This window comes from Ceratotherium simum, chromosome 25, assembly GCF_057802395.1.
Source record: "Ceratotherium simum simum isolate JZ-2026a chromosome 25, ASM5780239v1, whole genome shotgun sequence".
Lineage (NCBI taxonomy): Eukaryota > Metazoa > Chordata > Mammalia > Perissodactyla > Rhinocerotidae > Ceratotherium > Ceratotherium simum.
The window spans coordinates 8,545,944-8,560,353 of NC_141924.1; the positions used below are offsets into that span (position 1 = coordinate 8,545,944).

General features: G+C 46.7%; 1 pseudogene across 1 annotated transcript in view; it reads left to right on the forward strand.

The window, feature by feature from the left end:
* LOC101392566 (cytochrome P450 2D14-like) overlaps nt 1-14,033 on the forward strand; it is a 30,613-nt pseudogene extending 16,580 nt beyond the window's left edge. Inside the window, exons 2-9 of the transcript XR_015556348.1 lie at nt 11,000-11,171; nt 11,797-11,948; nt 12,039-12,199; nt 12,565-12,741; nt 12,900-13,041; nt 13,268-13,382; nt 13,441-13,666; nt 13,768-14,033. The product of XR_015556348.1 is annotated as a cytochrome P450 2D14-like (transcript). The remainder of the gene's footprint in view (nt 1-10,999; nt 11,172-11,796; nt 11,949-12,038; nt 12,200-12,564; nt 12,742-12,899; nt 13,042-13,267; nt 13,383-13,440; nt 13,667-13,767) is intronic.
* The last annotated feature ends 377 nt before the right edge of the window (nt 14,034-14,410 follow it).

Sequence of the window (14,410 nt, forward strand, 5' to 3'; positions counted from 1 at the left end):
TTAAAACTGTGTGGTATTGACAGAAATAGACAACTCAATGAAACGAAAATTGATCCATGTGTCTTTAGGCCCGTAGAAGATGATAAAGACATATTTTGATTGTGTGAGAGAAGATGTTAGGATAATTTATTATCCATGTAGAAAAAAAAAACTTTGATTCCTATTTACAACATTCAAATGCACAAAAACAATCTAGATGGATTAATGTAAAATGCTAAATGCTTTAAAACATCAAAATATTAATAAGAGAAAATATTTGTAATCTTAGGGTAGGAGAGACCTTCTTAAATATGACACAAATACTTATACTATATAAATATTCAAATTTCTATATGACAAAGCCATAAACAAAGTTGAAGCCAAACAAGAAATGGGGTAAGTATTTGAGGTACATATAGCAAAAGAGGTACATATAGCAAAAGATTAATATAGAGACTATAAAAAAGCAGTCCTACAAATCAAAAAGACAATGAAACAGAAAAAATGGGCAAAGAATGTGAATAAATATATATGGCCACATAAAAAGAAGCTCAATTCCATTGGTAATCATGAAAATTAAGTCAATACAAATGAAAATGAAAATACGACATGCCAGAATTAATGGGATACAGCAAAAGCGGTTCTAAGAGGGAAGTTTATAGCAATACAGGCCTATCTCAACAAACAAGAAAAATCTCAAATAAACAATCTAACAATGCACCTAAAGGAACTGGAAAAAGAAGAACAAACAAAGCCCAAAATCAGTAGAAGAAGGGAAATAATAAAAATCAAGCAGAAATAAATGAAATAGAGACTAAAAAAACAATAGAAAAAGTTAATAAAACCAAGAGCTGGTTCTTTGAAAAGATCAACAAAATTGACAAACTTTTAGCTAGACTCACCAAGAAAAAAAGAGAGAGGGCACAAATAAGTAAAATCAGAAATGAAAGAGGAGAAATTACAACAGACACCTCAGAAATACAAAAGATTATAAGAGAATACTATGAAAAGCTATATGCCAACAAATTCGACAATCTGGAAGAAATGGATAAATTCTTAGAATCATACAACTTTCCAAAACTGGATCAAGAAGAAATAGAGAATTTGAATAGACCAATCACCAGTAAGGAGATCGAAACAGTAATCACAAACACCCCCAAAAATAAAAGTCCAGGACCAGACGGCTTCTCTGGTGAATTCTACCAAACATTCAAAGAAGACTTAATACCTATCCTTTTCAAACTCTTCCAAAAAATTGAGGAGGGGGGAAGCTCCCTAACTCATTCTACGAAGCCAACATTACCCTGATACCAAAACCAGAAAAGGACAACACAAAAAAAGAAAATTACAGGCCAATATCACTGATGAACATAGATGCAAATATCCTCAACAAAATACTAGCAAATTGCATACAACAATATGTTAAAAAGATTATACACCATGATCAAGTGGGATTTATTCCAGGTATGCAGGGATGGTTCACCATTCGCAAATCAATCAACGTAATACACCACATTAATAAAATGAAGAATAAAAATCACATGATTGTCTCAATAGATGCAGAGAAAGCATTTGACAAGATACAGCATCCATTTATGATAAAAACTCTAAATAAAATGGGGATATAAGGAAAGTACCTCAACATAATAAAGGCCATACATGACAAACCCACAGCTAATATCATCCTCAATGGTGAAAAACTGAAAGCTATCCCTCTAAGAACAGGAACCAGACAAGGATGCCCACTCTCACCACTCCTATTTAACATAGTACTGGAAGTCCTAGCCAGAGCAATCAGACAAGAAAAAGAAATAAAAGGGATCCAAATTGGAAAGGAAGAAGTGAAACTGTCACTATTTGCAGATGACATGATTTTGTATATAGAAAACCCTAAAGAAACCACAAAAAACTTTTAGAAGTAATAAACGAATACGGTAACGTTGCAGGATACAAAATCAACATACAAAAATCAGTTACATTTCTATACACTAACAACGAAGTAGCAGAAAGAGAAATTAAGAATACAATCCCATTTACAATCGCAACAAAAAGAATAAAATACCTAGGAATAAACTTAACCAAAGAGGTGAAAGATCTGTACACCGAAAACTATAAAACATTTCTGAAAGAAATTGAAGAAGACACAAAGAAATGGAAAGATATTCCGTGCTCTTGGATTGGAAGAATTAACATATTTAAGATGTCCATACTTCCTAAAGCCATCTATAGATTCAATGCAATCCCTATCAAAGTTCCAACAACATTTTTCACAGAAATAGAACAAAGAATCCTAAAATTTATATGGAACAACAAAAGACCCAGAATAGCTAAAGGAATCCTGAGAAAAAAGAACAAAACTGGAGGTATCACACTCCCTGATTTCAAAATATACTACAAAGCTATAGTAACCAAAACAGCATGGTACTGGCACAAAAACAGACACACAGATCAATGGAATAGAATCGAAAGCCCAGAAATAAACCCACACATCTATGCACAGCTAATCTTTGACAAAGGAGCCAAGAACATACAATGGGGAAAAGAAAGTCTCTTCAACAAATGGTGTTGGGAAAACTGGATAGCCACATGCAAAAAAATGAAAGTAGACCCTTACCTTACACCATACACAAAAATTAACTCCAAATGGATTAAAGACTTGAATGTAAGACCTGAAACTGTGAAACTTCTAGAAGAAAACATAGGCAGTACGCTCTTCCACATCAGTCTTAGCAACATCTTTTCAAACACCACATCTGACCAGGCAAGAGAAACAATAGAAAAAATAAACAAATGGGACTACATCAAACTCAAAAGCTTCTGCACAGCAAAGGACACCATCAACAAAACGAAAAGACAACCTAACAATTGGGAGAAGATATTTGCAAACCATACATCTGATAAGGGCTTAATCTCCAAAATATATAAAGAACTCATGCATCTCAACAACAAAAAAACTACCAACCCAATTAAAAAATGGGCAAAAGACCTGAACAGACATTTCTCCAAAGAAGATATACAGATGGCCAACAGACACATGAAAAGATGTTCAAAATCACTAACTATCAGGGAAATGCAAATCAAAACTACAATGAGATATCATCTCACGCCTGTCAGAATGGCTATAATTAACAAGACAGGAAACAACATGTGTTGGAGAGGTTGTGGAGAGAATGGAACTCTCATACACTGCTGGTGGGAGTGCAAACTGGTGCAGCCACTATGGAAAACAGTATGGAGATTCCTCAAAAATCAAGTCTAGAACTACCATATGATCCAGCTATTCCACTGTTGGGTATTTATCCAAAGAACTTGAAAACACCAATTTGCAAAGGTACATGCACCCCTGTGTTCATTGCAGCCTTATTCACGATAGCCAAGACTTGGAAGCAACCTAAGTGCCCATCAAGGGACGAATGGATAAAGAAGCTGTGGTATATATACACAATGGAATACTACTCAGCCATAAGAAATGATGAAATCCAGCCATTTGTGACAACATGGATGGACATTGAGGGTATAATGCAAAGTGAAATAAGTCAGAGGGAGAAGGTCAAATACCGTATGATTTCCTTCATTAAGTAGTAGATAATAACAACAATAAACAAACACATAGGGACAGAGATTGGATTGGTGGTTACCAGAGGGGAAGGGGGGAGGGAGGAGGGTGAAAGGGATAATTCGGTACATGTGTGTGGTGATGGGTTGTAATTAGTATTTTGGTGGTGAACATGATGTAGTCCATGCAGAAATAGAAGTACAATGATGTACACCTGAAATTTTTACAATGTTATAAACCAGTGTTACTGCAATAAACAAAAAATTAAAAAAAAAAATAAAAAAAAAAATAAATAAATAAAAGAAATTGAAGAAGACACAAAGAAATGGAAAGATATTCCGTGCTCTTGGATTGGAAGAATTAACATATTTAAGATGTCCATACTTCCTAAAGCCATCTATAGATTCAATGCAATCCCTATCAAAGTTCCAACAACATTTTTCACAGAAATAGAACAAAGAATCCTAAAATTTATATGGAACAACAAAAGACCCAGAATAGCTAAAGGAATCCTGAGAAAAAAGAACAAAACTGGAGGTATCACACTCCCTGATTTCAAAATATACTACAAAGCTATAGTAACCAAAACAGCATGGTACTGGCACAAAAACAGACACACAGATCAATGGAATAGAATCGAAAGCCCAGAAATAAACCCACACATCTATGGACAGCTAATCTTTGACAAAGGAGCCAAGAACATACAATGGGGAAAAGAAAGTCTCTTCAACAAATGGTGTTGGGAAAACTGGATAGCCACATGCAAAAAAATGAAAGTAGACCCTTATCTTACACCATACACAAAAATTAACTCCAAGTGGATTAAAGACTTGAATGGAAGACCTGAAACTGTGAAACTTCTAGAAGAAAACATAGGCAGTACGCTCTTCGACATCGGTCTTAGCAACATCTTTTCAAACACCATGTCTGACCGGGCAAGAGGAACAATAGAAAAAATAAACAAATGGGACTACATCAAACTAAAAAGCTTCTGCACAGCAAAGGACACCATCAACAAAACGAAAAGACAACCTGACAATTGGGAGAAGATATTTGCAAACCATACATCTGATAAGGGCTTAATCTCCAAAATATGTAAAGAACTCATGCATCTCAACAACAAAAAAACTAACAACCCAATTAAAAAATAGGCAAAAGACCTGAACAGACATTTCTCCAAAGAAGATATACAGATGGCCAACAGGCACATGAAAAGATGTTCAAAATCATTAACTATCAGGGAAATGCAAATCAGAACTACAATGAGATATCACCTCACGCCCGTCAGAATGGCTATAATTAACAAGACAGGAAACAACATGTGTTGGAGAGGATGTGGAGAGAATGGAACTCTCATACACTGCTGGTGGGAGTGCAAACTGGTGCAGCCACTATGGAAAACAGTATGGAGATTCCTCAAAAAATCAAGTCTAGAACTACCTTATGATCCAGCTATCCCACTGCTGGGTGTTTATCCAAATGACTTGAAAACACCAATGTGTAAAGATACATTCACCCCTGTGTTCATTGCAGTGTTATTCACAATAGCCAAGACTTGGAAGCAACCTAAGTGTCCATCAAGGGACGAATGGATAAAGAAGATGTGGTATATATACACAATGGAATACTACTCAGCCATAAGAAACGATGAAATCCAGCCATTTGTGACAACATGGATAGACATTGAGGGTATTATGCAAAGTGAAATAAGTCATAGGGAGAGGGTCAAATACCGTATGATTTCCTTCATTAAGTAGTAGATAATAACAACAATAAACAAACACATAGAGACAGAGATTGGATTGGTGGTTACCAGAGGGGAAGGGGGGAGGGAGGAGGGTGAAAGGGATAATTCGCCACATGTGTGTGGTGATGGGTTGTAATTAGTATTTGGGTGGTGAACATGAGGTAATCTATGCAGAAATAGAAGTGTAATGATGTACACCTGAAATTTATACAATGTTATAAACCAATGTTACTGCAATAAACAAAAAATTAAGAAAAGAAAGAAAATTAAGTCAATAAAGAGGTATTATTTTTCTCCCTTTAAATTGACAAAAAATTGAAACTGATAATATTAAATGTTGAAGTGAGTGTGACAAACCAGTACTTTCAATCACCAATGAGAGGCTCCCTGCCATGCTTTCTGCTATCCGCACCCTTACAATTCACATCTCTGGACTGAGCACAAGGGCAGTGCCCAAGGGTTTCTAATGACTGTTGCTTACCTGAGTCTTGGGTAGACCTCCCAGTGCATTGAGGTAAGAGCATGGGGACCACAGACACTCAGGGCAGAAGTTGCCCCTCCACACCACTTTTGCCAGAGGAACGCCACCCAACAGCATCTGTGTCAGGGGTTTCACCAACATCTTCCAAGTGCCCTCATGACACAGATCTCCCAATTCCAGGATTCAGGGAACCTGGTCTGTCCGTTAGCACTGAGTAGGCAAGCCAGCCAGGGTCCCCTCAGCCTCTCCAGAGTATCCAAGGTCATGTCAGGTCTTGGTGGCAGGATGGAGTGTTTACAGTTTCTCAGTAGAGGCGGTGTGGATGGGTCCACACTGGGTTTGGGAAGATGTGAGGCCCCTGAGAGGAGGGAGGTGGGCCCAAAGAAGCAGCAATTCTGTGGATTTATTGGATATTTTGTCATTCGTGTGTCTGAGTCTTGGGGATGTCAGAGGCTGGGAACCAGCCAATCCAGAGCTTCTGTAGGAGCTGGGAGACCCAGCCATTGGGGCCTTCTTCCACCCTCTCAACCTCGGAGGCCTCTAAAAAGCACAAGCAGGCATGCAAGGTGGATCCTTTGCTGGGAGGACATTTACCCTGGGCCAGGGTACCACATGATGTCAGGGAAGCAGATCAGCATGATAAAACGCTAGGTATTCCTGCAGCCCAAGAGGAATGGCCTCACTTCCTCCCAACCAGGAAGGAAGCAGGAGGCAGGGGAGGCTCATTAAGGAAGGTTGGAGCATCTGGCTATCTGGGCTTGTTCCCCACTCCAAGGGGTGTGACTCTATTTTTTGATGTTTGACTTCTGACAGCCGTTAAGCATGTTCCCCTTCTCTTCCTTTGACCCCCACATCTGGATCAGCTGCTAATAAATCCTGGTGCTCTCTCTTTTGGTTCTACTAGAGTTTCAAACCACCAGACCTCCATCCTTACACATGAGCCCTGACTCCAGCCCATCACCTAACCACAGTAAATATCCTGACCAATCTCCTTTCCTGGCTCTACCAGGACATTTTGGACTTGCTTGAGAGGTCAGTCCTGCTCTGCCCAGAGACCTCAATGACGCAAGTAGTAGAACTTTTCATACCCTCTTGTTGTGGGAATGGTGTCATCAGTCCACATCCACATCAAATTTTGTGTCTGGGAGTTCTCTCCTGCTTTTGCAGTGTGACCGTAACAAGAACCTAAAGACTTGCAGGGTTATAAAGAAGAAAGAATTCTCAGTTTTAGAAATGCAACGATCATCAGACTTCTTAACACCAACTCATGAGGTAGAAGACAATGAGGAAGCTCTTTAAAATTTTGTGGGATAGTTATTTCCAATCTAGAATTCTATATCCAGCTGAACTATTACTCAAGTATGAATGGAGACATTTTGAGACATCTAAGCTCTCATAACACCTCTCAGGAGACAGTGACATCAGCAAAAATGATAGACCTATGAAAATTGGCCACTCTAGAAGAGAAATGAAAAAACGGGTAAAACGATAGACAACTTTTTCAGAAGTCTGAGAAATAACCAAAATCTCATGGCTACTCAGGAGCACTTTTTCAAGACAAATGACTGAATCTCAGAATGAACAGCAAGCTCTGAGGCATTTCCACTTGTCTGGTCCTCTCCTCCACTCTCCAGCTCAACAGGAGCCTTGAAAATAACCGCCCACACCCAGGGAAGCCTCCTGAGGGAGCACAGGGCATGGAGCATTTTCAAAGCCTCATTCCCAAAGAATTGTTGCTATTTCCCTGGCTGGGGGTTCCCTGGAGACCCCGTGTGCAGGGCTGTCTGTGTCACCCGAGAGCTCCCCTCATGCAAACAACCTTTTCCTCAGGAGAGTTTGTTGAAGGTAATCAGAGGCCACTGCGGAAAATTAAAGCTTCCTGAGGGAATGGATAACAGTTGGTGCAAATGATACACTAACCACACAGCTTAAAAGGAGAACCTGGGGCTTAAGGTGTCCACAGGGGCTTTGAAACCCTCTGACACATTCCTGGGCCATGCACGTGTGTAGGGCTGTGTGCAGCTGTGTGCATACTCAGGAAAGACCTGGTGGGGGTGGGCCTTATCTCTCACCTCTGACTGACCTGGAGGTTCTGTGAAAACAGGAAGTGAAGGCTGAAGGAAAGTTGTAAACTCTAAAGCCAGCGTGTGGCTGAGTGTTGAAAGTATGTCCCAACACACACAGAGAGCACCTCTGTGCAGCAAAGACTGGGAGAGTGATCAGTTCCAGGCATTTAAGGAAATTTCTAACCAATCTTCAGCTGACCACCAAGCTAACTGAGTATAGACTTCAGTTGCCACACACAACAAGGAATAGAGAATTTATAGAATTAGTTCAGAAAAGTCACTAAACAAAGAAACAACTACGATGACAACAAAAACCACAACACCAACCCTGGGGAGCAAAGAGAATCTGATTTCTGGAGTTACCACATTATCTGATTTGAAATGTCCAACTTTCAACCAAAAATTACAAGACATTCAAAGGAACTAGAATGTATGGCCTATTCACAGGAAAAAAGCAATCAACGGAAACTGTCCCTGATGTTGGAGCTGCTGGAAACAGACTGTATATCAGCTAATTCAATATGTTCACAGGACTAAAAGAAAACATGTCTAAATAACTACAGGGAAGTGGGAGAATGATGTGTCACCAACTAAAGAATGTCTGAAATGAGATAGAAATTATAGAAAGAAACCAAGGAGAAATTCTGGAGTTGAAAACTGCAATAACTGAAATGAAACTTCACTACAGGATCTCAGGAGCAGATTTGAACAGGCCAAAGAAAAGTCAGTGAACATGAGCACAGCTCAGCTGAGATGATCCAGGCTGAGGAACAGAAACAAGGATGAAGAATAATGAGCAGAGATTCAGAAACCTGTGGGGCACCATCAAGCATACTTCACACAAATAATGGGAGTCCAAGCAGAACAAGAGAGAGTTAAAGGACTAGAAGGAATATTGAAGAAATATTGAAAACTGAATACTCCCCAAATTTGATGAAAAACATTAATCTACACATCCAAGAAACTCAGTGAACCCCAAGTAGGCAAGTAGGATAAAATCAGAGATCTATAACTACACACATTACAATCAAAGCGTCAAAGACAAAGAGAGTTTTGAAAGCAACAAGAGAGATGCAAGACGTGCATCGTTATTACCCAAGGATCTGTCCTCAATAATATAAACATCATATTTGTAATCAGAAACCATAGAGGCCATAAAGGAGTAGGATGACAATATCCCTCAGGAAGTCACTGGAGGATGTCACAAGCTTGGGAAAGGGCCTCTGGGCTCCACCAGTTGCCCAGTCAGGGTAAATGGGGAGCTCAGAGAACAACCCTGTTGTCCCCCTGACACCCAGATTTAAACTTGCCACAGCTACACCAGAGTCTAGGAATCTGGGCTGTGCTGTAAGCCAGTGAGGACCCTGAGCCTCGCAGGGAGCAGCCTCCACCAGAAGAAGCCCCGCCCAGGCATCCAGGGCCCTCGCTGAGAACCAGGGCACTTGGTGCTGGGTCTGCATGTGTGTGTGTGAGAGAATCTGTGTGCCTGAGTGTAGTGTGACTTTCTGTGTTCATGTGAGTGTTGTCTGAGAGTGGCTGGCTTTGTGAGTGTGTAGATTTCTGTGTGGTGTTTCTGTGGGTGTGTATGCATGTATGAGCGTGAAGGTAAGAGTCTGGGAATAGATGAGTGATTTGTGTGTGATTAGGTGTGTCTGTGTCTGTGCATGACAAGTGGTCAGGGTGAGGTGAAGGGGACAAATGGAGACCCTCAGCCCCCTCTGTCTCCCTGCCACCCTCTACGGGGGTGGTTCCTTTCTTCGTCAGGCAAGTGCCAATGACCTCCCAGGTGAAGGCCTCTCAGGAGGAGGCAGGTGAGGTAGAGGAGCTCAAAAACATGTTGTCTCTCTGGAGACGAGATTGTGACCACATTAGGTAGTGTGAGGCTAATGTGACAGATGGGTGGGAAGATCAAGTCCAAAGACCCCTGGTTCTTCCTTGGAGCCTCTATAATGCTGAGGAGACAGGCTAGGGGTGGACACATCTCTATTACCCCCAACCCCACCCAGGGTAAGGACTTGAAGAGGGCGGAGGGACAGGACTTCTGTGGCCACCCCTGTGCTGACCTTCCCTAGCCCCTCACTGCACCCTCTGGCAGGACAGTCTTCCTGTCAGGTTGGCTTAGGGCAGAGGTCAAGGGCCAGTTTCAGCTCCCTTTATAAAGAGGACCCAGGCTTGTCAAGCCCTCAGGGCTGGTGCGAGTGCCCTCCCTTGCCTGGTCCTAGATGCCTGGTGTGGTGAGTGTGCCAGTGTATCCAGAGGAGCTGAGTGCCCACTGAGGAAGCCATGGGGCTGCTGACCGGGGAGACACTGGGGCCCCTGGCCGTGGCCGTGGCCATCTTCCTGCTCCTGGTGGACCTGATGCACCAGCACCAACGCTGGGCCCCACACTACCCACCAGGCCCCTTGACTCTGCCTAGGCTGGGCAACCTGCTGCAGGTGGACCTCTAGGACACTATGTCCTGCTTTATCCAGGTGAGGAAGATGGGGTGTGGGCGCAGAGGTCCTAGGGACCCCATGTAGCAGAGAAAGTGGGTGGTGATGAAGCCACAGGCTGGACAGGGAGCTGGGGGGAAAGGAGGAGGCAGGTTTGAGAGGCCTCCTGGGGGAGGGCATCTGTGCAGGGCCTGGAGGACAGTATGAATTTTCCAATCAAAGGTCGGAGAGGGCAAAGGCCTGGAGGGGGTGGGACTTGGCAGTGGGTTTGGGATGCAGTGGGACAGAGCTTAAGTTATGTGAGCCTGAGTCCCTTCTGAGGACATCAGGAGGAAAGGTCTTGAGATTGGGGGAGGGGAATCTGGTCGTGAGCCCCATTTAAATCAGGAAATCGAGGCTGAGAGGGGACAGTGACCAGGTTCAAATCTTTTGCTGCTCTGAGACCTTGGGCCTCACTGCTCACCTCTGTGAACCTCAGTTTCTTCACCTATAAAATGGGATGCTAATTTGGCCTTCTGACAATGTTCGTGACATTTGCAAAATCATAGCTAGGTGATCTGGTGCAACATGAGGTCCTCCACCATAAAGGATGTGACCCTCAGGGTCACGAGGCCAGATCAAACCCTTGCACTTACTGCTGGTGGTCCAGGGGTCAACCAAGGCTAGCACCAGGAGACTGGGGCCTGCAACCTGGCAGGGGCCAGACTTCACCAATGCCCTTGACCCTCGGCCTGCAGCTACGGCGCCGCTTTGGGGCCGTGTTCAGCCTGCAGATGGCCCGGACGCCCGTGGTCGTGCTGAGCGGGCTAGTGGCCATGCGCAAGGCGCTGGTGCACCACAGTGAGGACACCTCCAACCGCCCACCAGCACCCATCTTCGAACACCTGGGCTTCGGGCCACAAGCAGAAGGTAAGTGGAAGATGGGGCACCACGGTTCAGTGGTGACTGGGCCCGCAGTGACCTGAGACCCGCCAGGGCCTGACAGAAACAGGGTGGTGGACCTGCAGTGCAGAGAAGAGTTAGCAAATTTTAAGCGGTGGCAGGTGGAGGAAGGTGCCTGTGCCAAGGCTGGGGAGGTGGGTGTGTGCAGAGTGGAGGACAGGGCCTTATGGGGAATGGGCAGGAGACAGCACACTGTGAGCAGGAAGTGGATGTCCAGATGGCGGGAAGTAGGAGGACCAAAACAGTGTGAGCGAGGCAAAGGGCCGACAAGGGCCTTCAATAACCCTGGAAGGGGTTCACAGTGGGCCGAGCCAAGGGTGGGGCCAAGACTTACACCCAGTGGAGAGAGCTGTGGATGGGCAGAGAGTGGGACCTGTCCCTAGCCGGATGGGGGTGTAAAGTGGCCTGGCCTTGGCGGGAAGGAGAACGAGGTTAGAGTGGGGGGAACAGGCGCGAGGCTATGGGAACAGGGGTGGGATGCGGGGCATGTTGCCGGCTAAACGGAAGGGCAGGCAAGCCCTTGAGCTAAGTGTGCTCACAGAGGCAGGCCCAGGGCGCACCCGAGCCACACCCACTACCGCCCCACCGCTAGGGGTGGTCTTTGCCCGCTATGGACCCCGGTGGCCGGAGCAGCGGCACATCTCCGTGTCCACCCTGCGCAGCTTCAGCCTGGGCAGAAGTCACTGGAGCAGTGGGTGACCGAGGAGGCTTCGTGCCTCTGTGCCGCATTCGCCCACCAGGCCGGTGAGTGCTGGGCTGAGGGACAGGAGACAGGGATGGATGCTGGGAAGAGGAGATGGAGGCGACCCCCTGACCTGCACCGTCCCCTCCCAGGACGCCCCTTTAGCCCCAACGCCCTCCTGAACAAAGCGGTGAGTAACGCGATGGCCTCCCTGACCTTTGGGCACCGCTTCGAGTACAAGGATCTGTGCTTCCTCGAGATGTTGGACCGAACACAGGATTTGCTGAAGGAGGATTCCTGCTTCCTGCGCCAGGTGCGGGGTGGAGGGGGCCAAGTAGCCCCGTAGACAAGCTCTGTGGAGGAAGCCACCACCCTGCAATGGGCCTCCGCGGAGGAGGTGTGGCAAGAGGCATGTTGGGTCAGCTGGCCCCAGGAGAGCCTAAGGAACATGTACTTCCTTCACTGGAAGCCACCAGAACCCATAAGATGTAGATTTTATGTTTATTCTTTCGGGGCCCAGGCGAGGAGAGAGAGGCGAGGAGAGAGGGTCGAGGTCTGAACTTGGAGAGGAACCACATCAATGGTGGGGACACCCTGGAGGATGCTGGGAACTGACTGGCCGAGGTGTACACTTGAGCACGAGGAGGACCCAGGGCCCCACATCTGTGGCCCACACAGGTGCTGAATGCCATTTCCGTGCTCCTGCACATCCCCGAGCTGTTCGCCAAGCCCTTTCCAGGGCAGAGGGCCTTAATGGCCCTGCTAGATGAGCTGGTTGCAGAGTACAGGGTGACCCGGGACCCGGCCCAGCCTCCCTGAGACCTGACCGATGCCTTCCTGGATGAGGTGGAGAAGGTGAGCTGACAGGGACAGGGACAGGGTTGTGGGTTGAGCGCCCCATGAGGGGAGCCCAGGCAAAGTGGCAACTATACCTGGGCTGATGAGTGCAGACTGGGAGGCCATTTGGGGTTTCCTCCCTCTGCCCCTGAGCCCACCCTCTCTGCATGGCCCAGGCCAAGGGGAACCCCAAGAACAGCTTCAATGATGAGAACCTGCGCCTGGTGGTGACTGACATGTTCTCTGCCGGGATGGTGACCACCTCGACCACGCTGGCCTGGGCCCTCCTGCTCATGATCCTGCACCTAGAAGTGCAGCATGAGCCCAGCCTGGGGGCCCAGTGGGATGGGCCAGGGAGGAGAGGGACAGGCTGGGGCCCTGAGCTTGGTTGGCCACCAGGAGCTCTGAGCAGAGGCTGGGCCCTGACTCAGTGGTCAGAGGGACCTCCTCCTCCCCATGGGCACAGCCCCTGCACAGGAGTCAGGAGGAGGTTGGGGTCCAACCTCCTGGGTTCTGACCACTGTGGGGACGCTTGTCTGTCCAGGCCGTGTCCAACAGGAGATCAATGAGGTGATAGGGCAGGCGCGGTGACCAGAGATGAGGGACAAGGCCACATGCCCTTCACCATGGCCGTGGTCCATGAGGTGCAGCCCTTTGGTGCCAGGAAACTTCTTTGACTGAGAGTAACTTGAAAGAGTCCAGGTGTGTATCAGGCAGAGAGTGCGGCCCAAGCGAGTTTGGTCGCAGGGGTCCAGATGTCCCTCACCCCAGACGCCACTCATGCCAGGCATCTCCTGCCAGGGGACGACGCTCATCACCAACCTGTCCTCGGTCCTGCAGGATGAGACCGTCTGGAAGAAGCCCTTCCGATTCCACCCCGAGCACTTCCTGGACGCCCAGGGCCGCTTCGTCAAGCAGGAGGCCTTCATGCCCTTCTCAGCAGGTGCCTGTGGGGAGCCTGGCTCGCTGCCCCCTCCTGAGGGAGTCTTAGGGGCATGGAGCCCAGGCGCCCAGGCTCACTGACCCCCCCATACCCACCCACAGGCCGCCGCTCGTGCCTCGGGGAGCCCCTGGCCCGCATGGAGCTCTTCCTCTTCTTCACCTGCCTCCTGCAGCGCTTCAGCTTCTCGGTGCCCGCTGGGCAGCCCCGCCCCAGTCACCACAATGTCTTTGGACCCCTAGTGAACTCATCCCCCTACCAGCTCTGTGCTGTGCCCCACTAGAGGGGAACTCTAACCGCCCAACCTGCTCCTCAGTGGGGGTCCTGATGTCCAATAAACCAGTCTGAGGGCTCCAACCTGGCTTGAGTCCCACCTGATCCCCCTGATCAGTTCTTGGCAGTGATGAAGCATTTTTTGGCTCCACAGGGCCAGCTCCTACTCCTGCCTGATCCAGCCTTACTTGGCATTTGACCCCATTTGAGAAGCAGATATACTGAGGATCAGAAGATGACAGCTTACCCCCTAGTCTCTCATGGAGACCCAGCACTGGCTGCCCTGGTTGGTGACTAAGTCCATGTAGAAGTCTTGACTCCTGGGTGTCAGGGAGCAGGAGGAGTGTGAATGGGCTTCTGATAGGAATCAGCCCGATCCCTGGCTGGGTGAGCACCCTCAGGTTCAGGGATTCATTACAAGGACTCACAGGAGTCAGAAAAGCTGTTACACCTACGGTCACGGTCTTTCCAGAG